Below are 18,654 nucleotides of genomic sequence, written 5' to 3' on the forward strand. Positions count from 1 at the left end.
AGCTTTTGCGACATATTCTTCTTCTAAAAATTGCTCAGACATTAAAGTGTCTGCAAGGTAATAAACAGCACTCCTAAAAATATCACACAATATCAGCATTTGCATTTGGAAAGTCAATATTCTGCTCAAGGAAGAAATCCTTTCAGAATTATCATATTGAGCATTGAGCTAAACCAACCCCAAGTTTTCATTTCGCTGCGTGGTATTTTCAGATACAGTGATGCTTAAAAAAACACCACCAAAATCCAGTGAACTCCATCAAACCAGAAGAGCAGAACCATCCAGATCTCTCTAAAAACACAGAAAGAGTAAAAAATGACTAAAATAATGTTTAGTTTTTCCTTCTCATGGGTGAAAGTGTTGTAGTAGAAACAATCCAACCCATTCCCAAGGTTCCTAGATGTGGTAAAATGGAGCTTCTTGTCCATCCTCCCTCTCTGCCTATCTGCTAAGAGCCTGTTAATGATGTCCACATCTTTTCTGGTCTTTAATGCAGGAGGAAAAACATTAAAAATTAGTAAAAACCCCTTCAGAATTACTTAGAAAATAAGTGATTCTTTCTGTGGTTTGATAGAATTGCAAATCCCCCTCTCTGTGCTGTTTTCCAGGTTATTCCATGCCACAGCCCAGAAGAACACTCAGGAATTTTCTCTTCATAAAGGCACAGAGCCTTTATTGTTACCTTTAAGTTCAGCATTAATTTCAATTTAAAATCTTTATTTCCACATCAGTCCAAGTAACTGAGATTAAACCTGAAATGACACTGGGTCACCTGCATGTGCTCTGAGCCCTCTTATTTACAGAATTTACAGGTTAACCTTAAATTCCACCTGATCAGCACTCCTGGAATTTGCTTTTCTCCTGCAATGGAGCTGAGATCTAAACTCCTACAGGACTGATTTTGTCCATGTGGAATATTGGATTTTCCAGAGAATGCCAAGGTACTTGATGGGAGCTCTGTGGCACCTGCAAACTCCATGAATATGGAAGCAAAGTCCACCTGAGCTGCTGTTCCGGGACATCAAAAGAACTTTCTAACAAGAACAGAATCTGGGGCTCTACAAAGACAACATTTCCTACTATGAAATGGAAATAAGACAGGACCATCTCAAAATCCAAACATTAATTGTCAAATCAGTGCCTAACGAGCTCCTGGCACAGCAAACACTGGGTTTGATAGGAGCCAATAGGAGAGCTGGGTAAAAACCTGGAATGGCTGCTGGAGCTAAAAATAAATACAACAAGCAAATAGAAATGGAACACAAACAAGAGGAAATTCTGTAGGGCTGTAAGTTTTAGTTAAAATGACAGAAACTTGTTAAATTTTGTCATTTCAGCTCAGGCTGAGCCCCCAAAGTGGTGCTGAGCAGACTGGGTGCTGGTCTTTAAGCAGTTATCAACACTTCTTCCTGTTTCCCTGCATCAAAATAATGATTCATGCTCATCTTGGTGTTTATCTTGGTGATAAAAACCCTTCCTTTGATACAGAATTGTTCCTTGAATCCAACATTCCATCACACACACATATCCCTGCTCCAACGCTGATCTGCACATCCCCACCTGCAAACCACTGCTCAAGGCCCTGCTGGAAGGAAAATCTATTTAATATTAGGAGGAAAGTACAACTACCAGTCATCATTTCCTTTGTGAGGTATCACTTGCAGCCAGCACACTCTTAATTACAGTGCTAATAAAGGTTTGTAATTATTTAGAGGTAATATTTGTACTCTAGGTGTTTTTAATATGCTCTAACTAGTTAGCAATAGCTAACAACATGATTAGATTTTAATCTTAAGTTGATTTTTAATCTTTAGTTGTATTTGGAGATCATTGTCATCATCTACAGTCCAGCACTGGAAGCAATATATAGAAAAAAGGTACCTAATTCTCTAAAAAATCAATTTCAATTTGAGCCATAGGAATAATTGCAAAGCTGTGTTTACCCAAGCAGTCCTGCAAGGAGTTTCCATTGTGCTGGGCACTTCTCAGCTATTTATTCACTGAAATAGTGGCAGGCCTTACCCTGCAAGTCCTTCCCTATTGCAAAGCTCAGAAATGAGCTGGTGCTGGTCACACAGACAGAAAGATCATTAAAGAATATCCACTAGAGAAGCATTTTGCCAGCAGGTTGCTGCAATTCCTGCCTCTCCTGGATTGTTTCTCCCCAAACCAGGGACATTGAGGGTCCCTCTGGGCCAGTGGGGTTGGGAAGGGCCTGGTGGGAAAGGGGTTGGAATGAGCCCAGGTGTGCCCAGATGTGCCAGAGGCCACTGGCTCCTGGATTGGAGCAGGATTTGTGTCACCACAGGCAGCAGGAACTGTCCCCTGATTCCTGAAGCTTTTCCCAGGAGCATCACACCAGGAAGGGCAGGAGAAAGACTCAAAACAAAGCAGAATCCCCCCCAGGCACAGAAATTTCTCTCTATGTATAACAATTCATACATGTATTTCTCACACTATTAAAACCAACATTTCTTTTCTCGTAATAGAAAATCCCACAGTAAATTCAGCAGCACCTTCAGAGACAAAATTATTTCGTGGCTACAGCAGCAGGATAAAAACAAGTGCAAAACGTTGCCATTTATCCCATTTTTTACTGAATACACAGAATATTCCATTTCCTCAGGCCAAACCTTGCCTCTTGAACAAGAGAATAAAACATGTGAGCCTTTCTCCTTGCAGGAACAGAAGCTCACACCTGCAACAGTGGCAGTGATAAATATCTGGGCAGTCTCCTGCTGCCACAAACATTCATTTGAAGCATCTTTTTGCCAATCAAGATGCAGTAAGGTATTTTCAGTGACAAACTTTGCTTCCAGAGCTCCTGGAAAAGATGTGAAACCTCCTTTACCTGACGTGACTTAAGGAGTTCAGAGCCTCCCCAAGCAGCAAAACCAATTTTAGGTCAAGCCAGGGAAGTCCATGCAGAATGCAGAGCTCTGACATGGGAGTTTAGAGGTGAGAATGAGTTTATTTAGTCTTCAAACCTTGTTTTACATCAAGAAATACTTTACAGATCCTCATTTGATCTCTGACAATTCTGTCTTGGTGAACAGAAAACTTGTTTTAAAAGGAAAACTTTTCCAGCACTGAGTCCCTGCAGGAGTGGATGCAGGGAAAGCAATTTGGGAAGGAAATCAAAGGGGTTTCACAGAGATCACAACCAAAATCCAGCCCTGATTGTGGCCCTGGCATCTGCAGGAGCTGACAAGAAAGGGAGAGGGAATATGGACACAGGGAATGGCTCCCACTGCCAGAGGGCAGGGATGGATGGGATATTGGGAATTGGGAATTGTTCCCTGGCAGGGTGAGGAGGGGCTGGGATGGAATTCCCAAAGAAGCCCTGGATCCCTGGCAGGGCCCAAGGCCAGGATGGACATTGGGGCTGGGAGCACCTGGGACAGTGGGAGGTGACGCTGGGATGGGATGGGATGGGTTTGGATGGGATGGGATGGGATGGGTTTGGATGGGATGGGATGCCATGCAATGGGCTTTGAGGTTTTTCCAAACCATTCCACAATTCTGTGATTCCAAGATCACAGCAGCTCCACTGAAATTCCCTTTGCACAAGGTTTATTTGTTAGGAAGTTGATGGTAACACAGTGGGAATAGACAAAAAAAGTCCCCTGATTCAAAAGTGCTTTGCACCAACTTCTGTAAAAAGCAGGCGAAAAAAGTTAATGAGATGTTTTAGCAACACCGTTTATCATCTTTCTAAGGCTCTTTTGCAAAAAAAAAAAAAAAAAAAAAAAAAAGTCCATTTTAACCAAAAAAATGTTTCTCTTTTAAAAGCTCCATGCAGTGTCAGTATTGAACAGTGCCCTTCAATGGAACCCACAGTGCTCAGGAGTTCTCAAGGTCAGTACATTTATTTCTGGTTTTCTAAATGCATTTGCCTTTCCTCATGGTTTTTTTTCCTCCCTCTGCTACACTAAACATTATTTCACTGAAAATCTACAGAACTGCCCTCAATAAATCTGATTCAGGTATCTTGGTTTACACATCTATTAATGCTGATAATAAAATTATAAATGCAGTCATAAAATACAGAAAACAACTGAATTTATGGGAATGGCCAGTACTCAAACAGTAAAAAATAAAAAGGAAAACCCATAAAAAATGTTTTAAAGTAATTTTGCAAAAATGCAGCACTGAATATGGAAATATAACCCTGGTGCCAGTGCCTCACCACCCTGGCAGGGAAGAATTTCTCCCTAATATCCAATCCAAATCTCCCCTCCTTCATTTTAAAGCCATTCCCTGTTTTCCTGTCACTCCATGCCCCTGTAGATATTTCCTTCAAAAAGTCACTGAGGAGGAACAATAAAACCAAACCTATGACAATGAGAACCCCTATTTTATTTATCAAATACAATTAATGTTGGAAGCGTTGTAAAAAACTTTGATATAGACCAGGAAAAGAATTAAAGGACAAGATAAACCTAAAGAGAAAATGATAGCTGGTGACAAGTGGCAGTCCCAGTAATTGGGATAGCCCACAGGTATTTGGGATATTGTCTCTGCAGCACTGAGGTACCACTATGACAAATTATGGGAACAAGAGGAAGAGAAATGATCTTTTAAATGATAATCTTCACACCAGACAGGTGATGCTGCCAGATGAATACACTCCTAAAAGCAACAGCCATTTTGAAGACAAATGATCCCACTTTTGGTGCTTCTCATCCTCCTGTTTTAATGTAAATTATTTAGCAACTGCTTTATGGAGGGGCTCAGCGAGCATGAGAGATAAGAAATGTGTGCAATCCAAATTTAATTGATGAAACCACGCAGTTTGCAGATCCCTGGATTAAAAAGCTCCTTGCAGGAGGAGGTCTCTTTGGGGAGGCTTTTGCATTTTGTAATTAATTCCTACCTTTGGTTCACTCAGCACATCCACCATCACACCATACCCCGGGGGCTGTTCCTTCCCCAGGTTTTGGGACAGAACACAGAGGACATGGGAAGGTTTATGGGATGCAGGCTCTGATGTGCTGCTGTTCTCAGCTCTCTGAAGGTGACCCAGTCCTTGCAGACAGGAACTACTGCCAGGCTCTCATCAGTGGGGAAAATAAAGGGGAGGGCTCTCTCCACATTTGCATGATATCAAAATGAAATCCCCAGCACAGGCAATGTTCTCATTCCCTCCTCCCCAAAGAGCAGGAAAGTGATGAAATCCAGAAAGACTCATAAGAAGCTGGTCCTTTGTTCTGACTTCTCTGACTTCAGCTCAGTTTTCTGTGATATTTTATATTAGAGCAGCAAATTAATGCTATTTACACAAATGCATGCATCAATAACAGTAAATAAGAGAAATACAATTTCCAGACAGGTCACATTTCAAGTGAGAATTTCTGTTCCAATATTGACAGATAAGAGGAGCAGAACAGATTAATACCCAATAGCAGCAAAGAGGGGATTTCACAGGAGTGAAATTGTTCTTCTCTGCCTACAGGAATGTCCTCACCTTACCTGGTTCTTCCCTTGGAATTTGGCTCCTAAATCACTCATTCCATCCCTGCCATGGCAGGGACACCTTCACTGTCCCAGGTGCCCCAGTGTCCAGCCTGGCCTTGGGCACTGCCAGGGATCCAGGGGCAGCCACAGCTGCTCTGGGAATTCCATCCCAGCCAGGAATTCCCAATTCCCAATCTCCCATCCATCCCTGCCCTCTGGCAGTGGGAGCCATTCCCTGTGTGCTGTCCCTCCATCCTTGTCCCCAGTCCCTCTGCAGCTCTCTTGGAGCCCTTTTAGCCCCTAGAAGGGCTCTGAGCTCTCCCTGGAGCCTTCTCCTCTCCCAATTGACCAATCCCAAATCTCCCAGCCTGGCTCCAGAGCAGAGCAGAGCAGTTTTACCTCATCTCACAGGCACAAATTGTCTCTTAGCACAATTTTACTTCACCTGTAACTTCTGCAGATCGATCAATTTTATAAAATGTGTGCAAGGTTTGCAAGGAGCAGAGGAAAACTTCCACAGCATTTCCCTTGTCCAACAGAGATTCATAAGCTCAGGTTTCTGTATTTTCCAGGAGCTGTCTGCAGGTGTTTGGAGAAGCAGCCATATCTGCATTTTACACCCTCTCAAGGAACACAGACCTGTTTAATACCTTACATTTAATTAAAGGGAGCAGTAAAGCCCTCATCTGCAGAACCTGAACACAAGAATATGTGGGCTGAGAATCCAAGAATGACCCAATTCTTCCCTAACATTATTAAATTTGAATTTTGTTTCTTATTAAACTCACAGCAACTCAGAAGACTTTGGGGGATTCTCTCAGACAACTCAGTGCTAAACAATGTGCAGTCTCCAGAAGAGCTTCAAAGGTGCCTCATGAAAAGAACATGAAATCAATCTCTAAGCTGCAATCTAAGCAAAAGATGAACTTTTCTATTGTGGAAAAGTGAATTAATTAAACCCCTCTTTTATTATCATTTGGGACGATGACCAAAACGTTCAGCAGAATAAGCTCCAACAGGATGCTGCTGATAAAGGCTCTTTATCCTGATCCTGCCTGAACTCAGCAGAAATCCAACCCCAACAGGACAAAAGGAGACCAGCAACGAGGTAAAGGACAAACTGCCCGAGATAAATGAACAGTGTGGACCCAGGAAATTCCTGTCACACACAAGATTTTTGCTTTTATATTGATTTTGAATTTGGAAGTTAAGAAACAAGCTGAACATGTTAAACATATCTCATTCCCTTCTCCATTCCATGGAAAAGCCAAGATCACAGAATCCCAGACTGGTTTGGGCTGGAAGTGATGCCTCAGGTTTGGCTTTTGTATTTTTCCCATTCTGTGCTGCTTTAGTGTGTGGGTCTGGGCTCACATCAGGGATGCTGAGCTCTGTGCACAGAGCAGGGACACAAAACAATTCCTGCTCCAGCTGGGCACCAAGGACAAATGACCCGAATCTCAGCCCAGGAGCACAAACCCCGTGGGCTGCAGAGAAAAAAACAAGCAGGGTGGGACTGCAGGGGCTAAAGCTGGAATGGGACAATGAACTGCAAGGTGCAAATGGAGCAGAACTGATCCCAGGGACAGAGCCCGTGCCCGGCCGTGCATTTTGGGGCCATTTTGGTTCATCTTGGGTGCAGCCCTGGCTGGGCTCTGGTGCTGCCCAAGGTGCACCCATGGAGGAGATGCTTTGAATCAATCCCTGCTTTATTCTGGAACTCTGTCCAGCCTCTGCTCTGGGGCAGCCTGAACAAGGCATCAAGGGGACCTTAAGGCTCATCCCATCCCACCCCTGCCATGGCCAGGGACACTTCCCACTGTCCCAGCTCCCTTCAAGCCCAGTCCAACCTGGCCTTGGACACTTCCAGGGATCTCCTCCTGAAGGAAAGAATGGAATATTTGCTCAGGAAGCTCTGCTGCTTCCAGATGAAGCTAATTCAGGTTTATCTGTACTTGCAAGTCAACCAAAACCCACCTAGAATATTTTAGGAGAATGACTTATTTATTTTCTCACTAAACCAAAGGTGCAAAACATGTTTTGACAATTTTCCTCATGACAGCCAGCACACTCCATGTATTCCAGCAAAAACAAAACATTTTGAAGTGTTGGTTTTCCACCACCAAAATAAATTCTGACCTATAATTGAATTTTATTTTCCTCCCCAACTTTGTTCTGGCAGAAATCAGAAGGGAAAGAAGTAAATCCCTCCCAAATAAGGAGTCGTTTATCACATTCTAACAACAACACTCCCACATTAACAACAGGATTAGAGATGGATCTTCAGCTCTGGAACTGCTTTCCCCAGCTACAGCCCCAGCGTGTGGGCAACAAAAGCAACTTAAGTTGAGAGATGTTTTTTAATTACACATCCACACTTAAATAAGAACTAATCTCTCCTTGGAAAAAGCAATTAAAACCAAACCAAGATTAAAATCAGTGGTTTAAAACATGCCAAAGTGAAAATCAGCTCCTGGGCTGCAGGGGCAGGACAGGGAATGTTCCTGGGAAGGGGCTGGTTTGATCCAGAGCTCAGCTCAGTTCCTACACCATTCCAAGAAAATGCATGGATATCCCATGATTCACATCTTTTTTTTTTCCGTATTTTTCCTCCCACCTGGGCAGTAACCACAGGACCAAGCAGAATCTCTTTTCCAGGCTCTGATATTCAGCTTCATGGCCAGACTCACCCAGGATTTCCCATCCCAGCCCTGGAGATCCAGGAATCTGCCCCAAGGGGAAGGCAAATCAAACCAGCAAAGGCAAATCAGCTTTAAGACTGATTCAGAATATAAAATAAATATTAAGAAAACAATTAAAAACTAAAATCAGTGCACAGGCTACTGCAAAACCTCAATGGAATTATAGAGATTGGAACTAAATTTTCTTTAAGGCCCCTCCCAGCCCCACCCAGTTAATATCATAGAATTCAAATATTTCTGTATTTCTGAATGTTACAGTACTACTTAGATATACTAAAAATACAAAAAAATGGGAAAAGAAAAATACTGAAACATCTCAATTATTCTCTCTCATCTTTCAATCTCAAAACATGAGATTTTTTTCTTACTTTTGTAATTTCCCTGCATTTAAAACCACCCCAACTAAATTTTTTGGGGGCATAACATTTGAAACCCCAGCAGAAAATCAACCAACCCTGAGTTATGGCAGAGCCTACAACACTCATCCCACTCTTGACATTTGGCAAAAATGAGATTTGTAACTTCTCTTGCTATGGCTGAAAAATATTCATCATCTGTTGAGGAGGTAAATTTAAGCATTATTTTAAAATGCTTTAAAAATACCTCAGAAAAGCTACTTAGAGCAAGACAAAATGATTTTCAGAGCCAAGGAAACAGCTCTGATTAGGTTGTCCCTATAAGTAACTGTGAGGTATATGGACAATTTCTGCATAAAGAGAGCACAAACATTACCCAAAGTCATTAACTGCTAGGCAGGAATTAATATGTTTACAATTCAAGCCAAGTGATAAATATGAATATATAAAAGGCAAATATTCATTGCATCCCTGTGAATTATTAAAACTCTTTCTTTCCTTAATAAATGGAAAAATTAACATGTACAAGCATTCTGCTTTTTCCAGTTACTGTTTTTTTTTTTTTCTAGGCAGGAATCTTATCCTTGTAACTTTTGCTAACACCTGAAATTTAAGAAAAAAAAAATATTTAAAAATAAAAGGCCAAAGAAACAAAACCAATATTCTTTAAAGTTCAAGTTTGGTTAACTAAAATTTTATGAAAAACCCCACATCATGAATTGCCTGTTAAATGAGCTCCTATGGAATATCAAGGCCAGGTTGGATGAGCTTTGGAGCCACCTGGGATCATGGAAGGTGGCCCTGCCCATGGAAGGGGTGGGACCTGATGCTCCTTAAGGTTCCTCCAAGCCAAACCATGCTGGGATTCTACAGTGAGAAGAGCAGGGGTTTGTCCTTTCCTCCCCCCAAGACTCGGTGTCCCTCGTCCCATCCACCACAGACACCTGTGACATTGTGTCAGCTTCCATTGTGCCACCACCTGTCCTTTTGTCACCACCTTCAGTCCCCAGGAGCTCTCCCACAGGACAACAAGTCCCTCATTAGATAATCAGTTGCTGCAGATCTCTGTCACCTGGTAACTGATGTGAAATAACAGAATTACGCTTCCAAACAAAGCTCATTAGCTCACCACTCCATCTCAAGTAAAGCCCTGGTGATGTTTCCTACCAGGCTTCAATGAAAGCTTTGATTTCCACCAGCCCACAGAGAAGTAAAACAATTCCTTAAATAAATGGAGCCTCCACAGCTTGAGGGGGACATCAGAGATGGCAGGAGGAATGAGAAGGGCCACCAAAGTGACAGCCTGGGGAAGAGAAGGCTCCAAGGAGAATTTCTTGTGGCCTTCAATATTTAAATAGGGCTTGGAAGAAGGATGGAGAGAGACTTTTATCTTCCCACTGGCAGAGGGCAGAGTTAATGGGATTTTGTGAAGGAATTCCTGCCTGTGAGGGTAGGAGGCCCTGGCACAGGTGCCCAGAGCAGCTGGGGCTGCCCCTGGATCCCCGGCAGTGCCCAAGGCCAGGCTGGAGCACCCTGGGATAATGGAAGGGTCCCTGCCCCTGGCAGGGGTGGAAGGGGATGAGCCTTGATGTCCCTTCAACCTAAAGCACTCTGACAAGGGATGGAGAAGTTCCCTCCTGAGAAGGGGTCACACAATCCCAGATTCTCCCATGTGGATGGATTCACGTTTTCCTGAGGTTTCCAAACCCACAGCAGAGGGGATGAAAGGAGAAACAGCTGCTGCTCACAAGTTTCACTGTGTTAGACCCAGGAGCAGCAGCTGAAGCCAACAGGAGTTGAATTTCAAACAAATAAGATACAGGACTTTTAATGCTGGCGTTTCTCTTTCCCTCCCAGGGATGAGGGGAGCTGTGCCATGGGGACAGGCAGCAAAGGCAGCTCCACAAGGGAATGCACAAAGGCAGGAGAAGGAGAGTTTGGGGACAAGGAGCAGCCTCCCCCTCCCATCCAACCAACATCCCCACCCAGGCCTGGGCACCGGGCTGCTGAGAAGGGAAGGATGTGGGTACACTCCATTTATTAGGGCACTGCTTTGAATTCCTAAAAGTAAATTGAGGAAGTGCCACATTATTATCAAATTATAACTTTATTTCTGGTTTTTCAGAGATTTCATCCTTTTCCTCCCCACAGCCCTTCCAGTTGTTGGGCTTTCCTGTAATACTGATGGACATCCCTTGGATATAAAGCAGCTGCTAATTATGCTCCTCAACCACTGCTAAGTATTAATATTTAAAGTCCTGAACTTGTTTAAAAATTGAAGAAAATCAAAATGTGGTGCTGCTTTGAATGGTTTTTAATTCAGTGTCCCCAAGCCATAAAGGCCAGAGCCATTTTTCCTGCACTGTGTTTTGAAGAGCCACAGACCAAGGATTAAGAAGGACTTCATGTGGCCTCTGCTGTCATTGTAAACTCATTTAATGTCATTATCAGGCTCCCCATATTTTTCAGAACACGACTTTTTGAAATATCTTGGGCTTTTAGGATTTCCAGACTTTTCAAAATAACTTCTGTTCCTTTCTTAAGGTAAAACTCAGTCACAGACATTTTAATATATAAAATAATTAGGTCTTTGCACAGTCAATGAGGAATTTAGCATATTCTTGTTTGCACAAGGCAAGTTTCTAGGTCATTTCATTTAGGAAAAAAATAAGTAAGGGAGGAGAAGCTCTTAATTGTGAGCATATGGCTAAATTTTAGGTGCCCATGATGCTGCAAACTGCCTCTTTATATCCCTTTTTTATTCACTGCCATCATATTTCCCTGTCATGTATCAAAGTTATTAGGAGCAATTTTATTTTGGCACCTGCTTGGGGATTTTAGAAACTACACTAAAGAGTTCATTTCTGAACATTATGGCCAAAATACTTAATTTTGGTTTAGAGCACCAATAGAAATGGTGAGTTTAATTCTATTTGCACTGCTCATTATTTCCCTCTTCCATAATTTTGTAGGATTTTCATTTTTCATTTGTTGAACACATTTAATTTCATTTAATTTGTTTTTTTCTGTTATGCATTAGGAGCAGGTTGCTCCCCGGGCTTCTAAATTGAAGGCAACATGCAAAAGCACATAAAAGTCTGGATTTTTATGCTATGTTCAAACTTTAAATAGTTCAATATTTCAAATGAGAAAACCTTCCTGAGGCTTGGGGAGTTTACATTACTTTATAACATCGAATGTTCTCCATTTGACAGAAAAGTTGCATTAAATCCTCCATCTAATGAAATCAATGTTGTATAAATAATATATTATTCCACCAAGGAGCAAATAGGAATCAGATGCAAGTATCCCCATTATTTGTTGGATTTGCCTTTTTTCTGCCCATAACTTGAATTTGAAGCTGGAATTCATGCTCATCCCACATTTCATTAGGTGCTTAAATCTGAAACCATTTGTCTAAAGGCAATCAAAAGTACGATCAGATTCGTTGCTTTTTATTTTTAAGCAGGGCAGGATTTTTTCCCCTTGCCATAAAGCAGTCAGAGAGAAAACCCTGGAATTTGGGAAGGTCATAAAATAAATGAGAAAAAGCAAAATATTAACGAAGTTGGCAGAATGTTCCTTTAAAAACATTCCCCTACATTTCCAGTTCCTCAAGACATCTTAACAAGGATGTAATTTCCCATTTGCTCTCAGCGAGCAAATCAAACAGGGTGATTTATTATTCAGATGGGCACAAAGGATTTCTGAAATGCAAAAAGAAGGGCTCTAAAAGCACAAGTCATCAGTAATGACGACAGCCTGAACTGCCTTTCAAATATGAACAAAATGCAGCCATTTAGGGGCTCATACATCACGCTCTCCCAGACCCTCATTTATTTCCCAACTGTACAGGCTGCATGAAAATGGACCCAGAATTTGGCATCTACTGAGAACATCTTTATCAGGGAAGTGATGCCACACCATGGGAGAGCAGCTCAGACTCCCCACCCTTGGAAGAACCACCAAGGCTTCCCAATCACCGCTTCAGTTCCCTTCCCAAAAACATCTGTGTGCTGAAAAAAAACTTTTCTGAACTATAAACACAGTGAAAATATAACAAAACTCCCACTCCTATCCCAAGAAAAAGCAGATTTTCTTGATAAACACCTCCAGCAATTCAGGCTCCTGATGAGACAGCATTCAACTGGAACCCAAAATCTCAGCTTTAGCTGGTGAGACCTGCTGTTACATTTTTTCTTCCAATGATCTGTACAATGGGAAATTGAGAGAGAGAACTAAATCCTGCTCATTCTTATCCCAACGAAGCACAGAAATAACCATCAGAGCTAATGAGGTTACTCAGCATTTTTCTTCTCTGAGCAGAAAACCCACAAAGAGCAGTTCCCTCAATCAGCTGTTTAATATTTCAGCTGTGCACAGGTATTATGGGTATTAGACACATATTCTTAAATCCACTTTATCTTCAGAATGTTCCTTTAAGTAAAGAGATGTGGAATTAGCACTTTATGTATAAAGAACTGACATCAGCAGAGGCTCAAATGAATTTTCCAAGCACATGGAAAAGGCTTGTTATGGAGCAAGACACCCCAGCAAATCTCCCAAATTTCTGCCAAACATGACTCCAAGAGACCTTTTCCTCTGCATCACAGCCAAGCAGAAAATATCCTGCCCCAAAGCAAGGAGCCCCTCCCAGGATTGGACTGTTTGAAATTCCAGCCAAGTTTGCTTCACCTCAGCTGGAGCAGAGGAGCATATTTAACATCCCTCCATTTCTGTTCCAATGGCAGGCTGGAGGAAATAAATTACCAATTTAGCCAGAAAGCCAGGCAGTTATCATCTAAAGGCATGGAAATAATCACCTAATTAATGGGAATGAAGGTTCAGCAATGTGAATATTCTTGGTTTTAGCAAAGGCTGGGTGGCAGCATTGGTCCCAAGTGACTACAGAGAGAAAAAGCAGAACTTTGTCCACAGCTCTGCTTCAAATCAAGTGAACTTCACCCTTCTTTCATCTCCAACACAGGTGGAAAGTTCTGAAGTTCTGCCATAAATCAGCCTGGTCCTAAGGAATTCATATCCCTGCAAACCCAGCTCAGGCATGTAGTGTTGGGAATTAAATTATGCCTCCTAATATAATTTACTTAACACAGATCTGACAATCCCACTGGTGCTGGTTTATCATCCTCCCTCCCCACACTGGGGGTCACCAAACACCTGGCAGGTAACTCAAGCTCTGGCTGCCACGTGCTTTTCCCTGAGCTGCATCCAAGCTTTCCTGCACAAGACCTTCACAGACTGTTCCAGAAAATCACATTTTAGTGTTCCACTGTCAGACCTGCGTGTTCTAGAGGAGCATAATCCCACAAAGCAGCTGCTCTGCAAAAAAATCCCCCCAGGCACAGCATTTCCTGGGCAGTCCTTGAGCTAAACCTGAGTGAGGGGAGGACAGGCCAGGCTGAGCCTCCCACAGTCACCCAGATGTGTCCTCAGAAACTGAACATAAGGAAAAAAGTCAGGTAAAACCTTGAGTTTGTAACACCAGGCTGTGTGTGATGAATATTTCTGAATACACACACAGGTGTGTCCCTGAATTTATGGTGCAATTAGCAGTGAGGGAAAAGGGCCCCTCAGTGTATTTCTCCACAGAGAATGCCACTAAAAATCCATCTCACTGTTCTCCAACCCCTGCTTTTGCCACTGCCCCCAGAATCCCCAGGCAGGACTTCCACTTGCACATGTCACTGCAGCCCCAAGCAGGGCTCACTCCTCCCTGAGTGGAGAAAAAGCCAATCTGGGAGGGTAGGACACTCCACGAGCGAGAAATACATTTATAACCTAAAACAACTACAATTAATTGTCTCTTTTCTCTTTGCACCCTCTCAGGTTGAAGCCCAACCCCTCTCTCCCCTCTCAAGCATCTCTTCAACACTACATTTCATTATGCAACAGTCATGCTCAGCATTTTGAAAGGCTAAAATATTGACAAATGGGTGATGAAGCATTTCCAATTTCCCAGTGTATTTATTCTATGTGCTGTTACAGTAACATGAAGCATGATAATCACAAAACACTTCATTTTTCACAAACCCTGATTTAAAAAATCCCTGTATACACCAATGGTGTCAGCAGTTACACATGAATCTGGTCCCCATCAGAAAGTGCTTTTTAATTCCCTAAAAACCTGCACAAGATGCTGTACAGTTTATAAGTGGGGCATACGCATAATGCTGTGCAAGACTAATCAGCCTTGAGACAACAGCTTCTAAATATCATTATGGAGAAGACAAGAATGATGTTTAACTGCTGCTTCTGTCAGACAGATTCTCCTTTCAAGTCACTCAGGATATCAAGTTATAGTATTTCCTTCCAGTAATCATGGGCTGGATAAACTCACGTTTTCAGCTTGTGAAAAAGCAGCAGCATCTCCTAGCACTGATCTCTTGGCTCTGAGGAAGTAGCCTGTGTTATTTCAGACGTGCTCACCCTACCATGTAATTTTACCCACGTCTGTATCCAGGCTGCAGCCAAAAACCACATTTATTTTCGTAGAGAGGAATCCACAGAGGACCTGGAATACACCAAGTCAGCACTGCTGGAAAGAAAAACAAAAAGAAAAAAAAAAACCCAGCATGGTGGTTGCCGTTGCATCAATAAGCAGGTCGATATTGAAGTTCTTTGGAAAAAAAAATAAATCTGATAAAATACCATGAGAGATGCTGAGTGTGATCCAAGCTGTGTGACAGTCCCTAGCCGGGGCAGAGCAGCGGGTGCTGAGGAGGGCACAGCCCTGGCACCCTCGCTCAGGGATAAGCAGCAGAGGGAAAGAAGGGGCAGCGGCAGCACCTGCACAGGTACAGGCACAGCGGCGGGGCTGCCCTCTGCTGACTGCCTGCCTTCCTGAGCCTGCTCCGACCGCTCCTGCACAGCCTCACCGCGATGCCGGGCTGCCCGGGGCTCCCTCCCCACGGATGTCACACACCGGGCGCCACCCGGAGCTACGCGGGTCCCCTGCCCCTGCCCAGCCCCATCCCGGGCTGGCGGCACCGATGGGCAATGCCGCGCTGCAAGGGCTGCCCAGCTCAAACTGCAAACGCACCCAGCGCTGCTCAGCTCAAACTGCAAACACACCCAGCGCTGGAGCCAGGGCTGCTCCGCTCAAACTGCAAACATACCCAGCGCCGGAGCCAGGGCTGCTCCGCTCAAACTGCAAACACACCCAGCGCCGGAGCCAGGGCTGCTCCGCTCAAACTGCAAACACACCCAGCGCTGGGGCCAGGGCTGCTCCGCTCAAACTGCAAACACACCCAGCGCTGGGGCCGGGGCTGCTCAGCTCAAACTGCAAACACACCCAGCGCTGGAGCCGGGGATGCTCAGCTCAAACTCCAAACACACCCAGCGCTGCTCAGCCCAAACTGCAAACACACCAAGCGCTGGAGCCAGGGCTGCTGCTGCTGCACCGTGTCCGTGCGTGGCCGGACTCACCCAGCGCCCAGCTCGCCTGGCCCTGCCTGCTGTGCCGTGGGGTCGTGCTGGAACACTTTGGGCTGGTCCAGCCGCTCTCATCTGCCAGTTCAAATCAGGGGTCGCTTCAGTAACCCCCTAAATCAATAACCCTCATGGTGAAGGCAGTGCTGCGACAGAGAACTCCGTGGCCCACACCTGCTGGCACCCGGGCTAGTAGACTTTCCTGCTGGAAAGTATTGAGCAGCAAAACTCCTGGGAGCCTCCGAATGAAGCACAGACCCAACGCTTCCCAACTCCCAATTCTCATGCCTCTCATGGCATTTTCTGTCTAGCACTCAGGTAAAATACACACGACCTATTTGACTTCCAACTTTTTGCTTTTTTAAAGTGAAAAACATCATTGCTAAACCCTCTGTAAAATGAGAGAAAAGTAGGAAAGATGTGATTCAAGTTTTACGCAGATGATCACGATTATCAATCTCCTCTGCCAAACTGCTTCACTCCGAACTCGCGTCCATTTTATACAAGGTTTAAAAGCAAATGGGAGCAGCTACTCCTTTAGCACCTTAAATACTTTCCCTCCCAATAAAAGGCAGCCGTGTAGCTTTAACCCAGCGCTTCGCTGAAATTCCCAATGGATCAGCATCACCCACTCTGCGGCTGCTCCATCGCTCCCGTAGCGCGACTGGAAGCCGGGGCTGCGCGGGGACGGTGTGCACGGCTCTGTTATTACTGAACCCCCGCGCAGGGGAACCAGAGCAATAAAGACACAATAAAACAAGCTGCTCAGCCAGCCTGCGAGCGCCAGCTCCGCGCTTCTCCCCTCCTTGTGCGCGGCGCCGAGCACCGCCGCTCCATCGCTCCATCCCACCTCCCCCGCCCGCCCCCGCCGCCAGCCCGGCCCCCGGCTCCTCCTCCCCGCTCCCGCCCGGCTGGGGGACGCCCGCCGGTCCCGCTCAACAAGTTCCCCTCGGCGGGGACCCGGCCGAGGGGACCCCCCGACAGCGAGCCCCCGCCGCAGCCCATGAGGGCAGCGGGGGAGCGCGGCGGCGGCGGCTGCGGCTCCTCCGGCGGCTCGGCGGCTCCGCGGCAGATGCGCCCCGGCGCCCAGGCTCTGACGGCCAGCTCGCCCCGGCGGCTGGAGGGAGATGCTCGCCCAGACCGCCGCTTCTGCGTGAGGAAGCACAAGGTAAGGCGCTCGCCCCGAGCCCCCGAAATCGCCCGTCCGCCGCTTCTACCGGCGGAAAACTTCCTAGGGATGAGGAGAAAGGCTGGAGCTGAGCGCCAGCGTTATGCAATAGCGTATGTGCCTGCCTGCGAACAGCTCCTGCATCCAATAACTTTCGTGACAGATAAGGAAAGAATATCCCGATACGCGACTTTCTTCTAGAAAAATACCAGCGTTTCTTTGCCTGCTTCCCTTCCAGATGTGCCTGGGAGGGGAGAGGGGTAGCCGGAGGATTTTTGGAGGATGCACGAAGTGCTTTGGCTTTTCACATGGCTGATGGCGAGGAACTACCGCTGCTTATTAACTTCAGCCGTCCTAATGAAGTGTCCGTACAGCGGCGATGGAGGAACACGGGATGTGTTCATCGCTGAACTTGCAGTACGGCACTTCATTAAAAGCCCAACCAACCCAAAAATCCTCCTCGGGGACTGAAGCTGCCGCTATTCAGTGAAGTGTGCAGGGCTCTCCCGATTTAACACACCCGAGTCCCCATCACCATCACCGACCACACAGAAATCAGGGATGCCGTGGAAACGCCGTAGGAAAACGGGACAGAGGTAGCAGGGAGCCATCCCTAAAGTCACAGTCCTTGCATGGTGCAAGGCATCCCGAGCTCTGCAATTGCACCGTGCCTCCCTCGCTGCTGAAGCCCTGTGCCGTGACCTGGGCGCTGTTAATGCCGTGTTTACGGGAGTTACGGCAGCCAGGGGATGCAGAACTGCAGTTCCACGGGATCTGCCCGGGGAGGCGGGGGGATGGCCGGCCCCGGCTGAACAGGGACAGCTTGCACTGCTGCGAGCGGGGAATTTATTCCCTGCTTATGTCACCGTCTCCCGAGGGCTCTGTCCCAAGGGAGCCGTGCCCCCCTCGCAGCCGCCAGTCGGAATAGGGAATGGAGCGCTTTGCTTTGACCTTGTGTGTCTAAGCAGCTTAAAATCCTGCACGGAGGAGAATTTAACTCATTAGGCTCTAAGACCGGCAAGTCTGGGAAGACCTGTTTTTCCCAGCCTCGGAGAATCATTTCCTTTTCCCCCAGCTGAATGCTGGCAAGTGCAAAGGGAAGGCAAACCAGTCTGATATAAACTGGGAATTTATCCCCTCCTCTTAAGTGCTGGATCGTGCTTGGATTTACCAGGCTGCCAGGAATGCTGCATGTATCAAGGTTAAAATCTGGCTTCTGGATAGAAAAACTCCTAGCTAAAAATAATTAAATAAATAAATAAAAATAATCACATGATATGCAACTATGTCCTAGCCATGGACTGGGATTAATTTAATGTCAAATTCCAAAGCAACAGACCAATAGTAAAAATAGGAAATCAGGGAGAAGAATGGATCTCTTCACTCTTGGTGTGATGCCTCTTGGTGTTCCACCAGCCTGCTCGTGCCTGCCTGTCTGGACTACAATGATCTGTTCCCTCTGAGTACAAATAACAGTTCTAAGTTAAAAGCTGGGTCCTTCTCCTAGCATTTAAAAATTCAT

The 18,654-nt window shown here is 45.2% G+C and overlaps 2 protein-coding genes across 6 annotated transcripts in view; one reads left to right on the forward strand and one right to left on the reverse strand.

Moving 5' to 3' along the window:
* DOCK1 (dedicator of cytokinesis 1) overlaps positions 1 to 18,654 on the reverse strand; it is a 283,605-nt gene that overhangs the window by 132,520 nt on the left and 132,431 nt on the right. The gene's annotated exons all lie outside the window — the stretch shown is intronic.
* The window catches only part of INSYN2A (inhibitory synaptic factor 2A), a 40,733-nt gene continuing 39,115 nt past the window's right edge, over positions 17,037 to 18,654 (forward strand). The window contains exon 1 of the mRNA XM_063162998.1: positions 17,037 to 17,132. The gene's annotated coding sequence lies outside the window, so the exon portion shown is untranslated. The remainder of the gene's footprint in view (positions 17,133 to 18,654) is intronic.

This window comes from Melospiza melodia, chromosome 9 (genome assembly GCF_035770615.1).
Source record: "Melospiza melodia melodia isolate bMelMel2 chromosome 9, bMelMel2.pri, whole genome shotgun sequence".
Lineage (NCBI taxonomy): Eukaryota > Metazoa > Chordata > Aves > Passeriformes > Passerellidae > Melospiza > Melospiza melodia.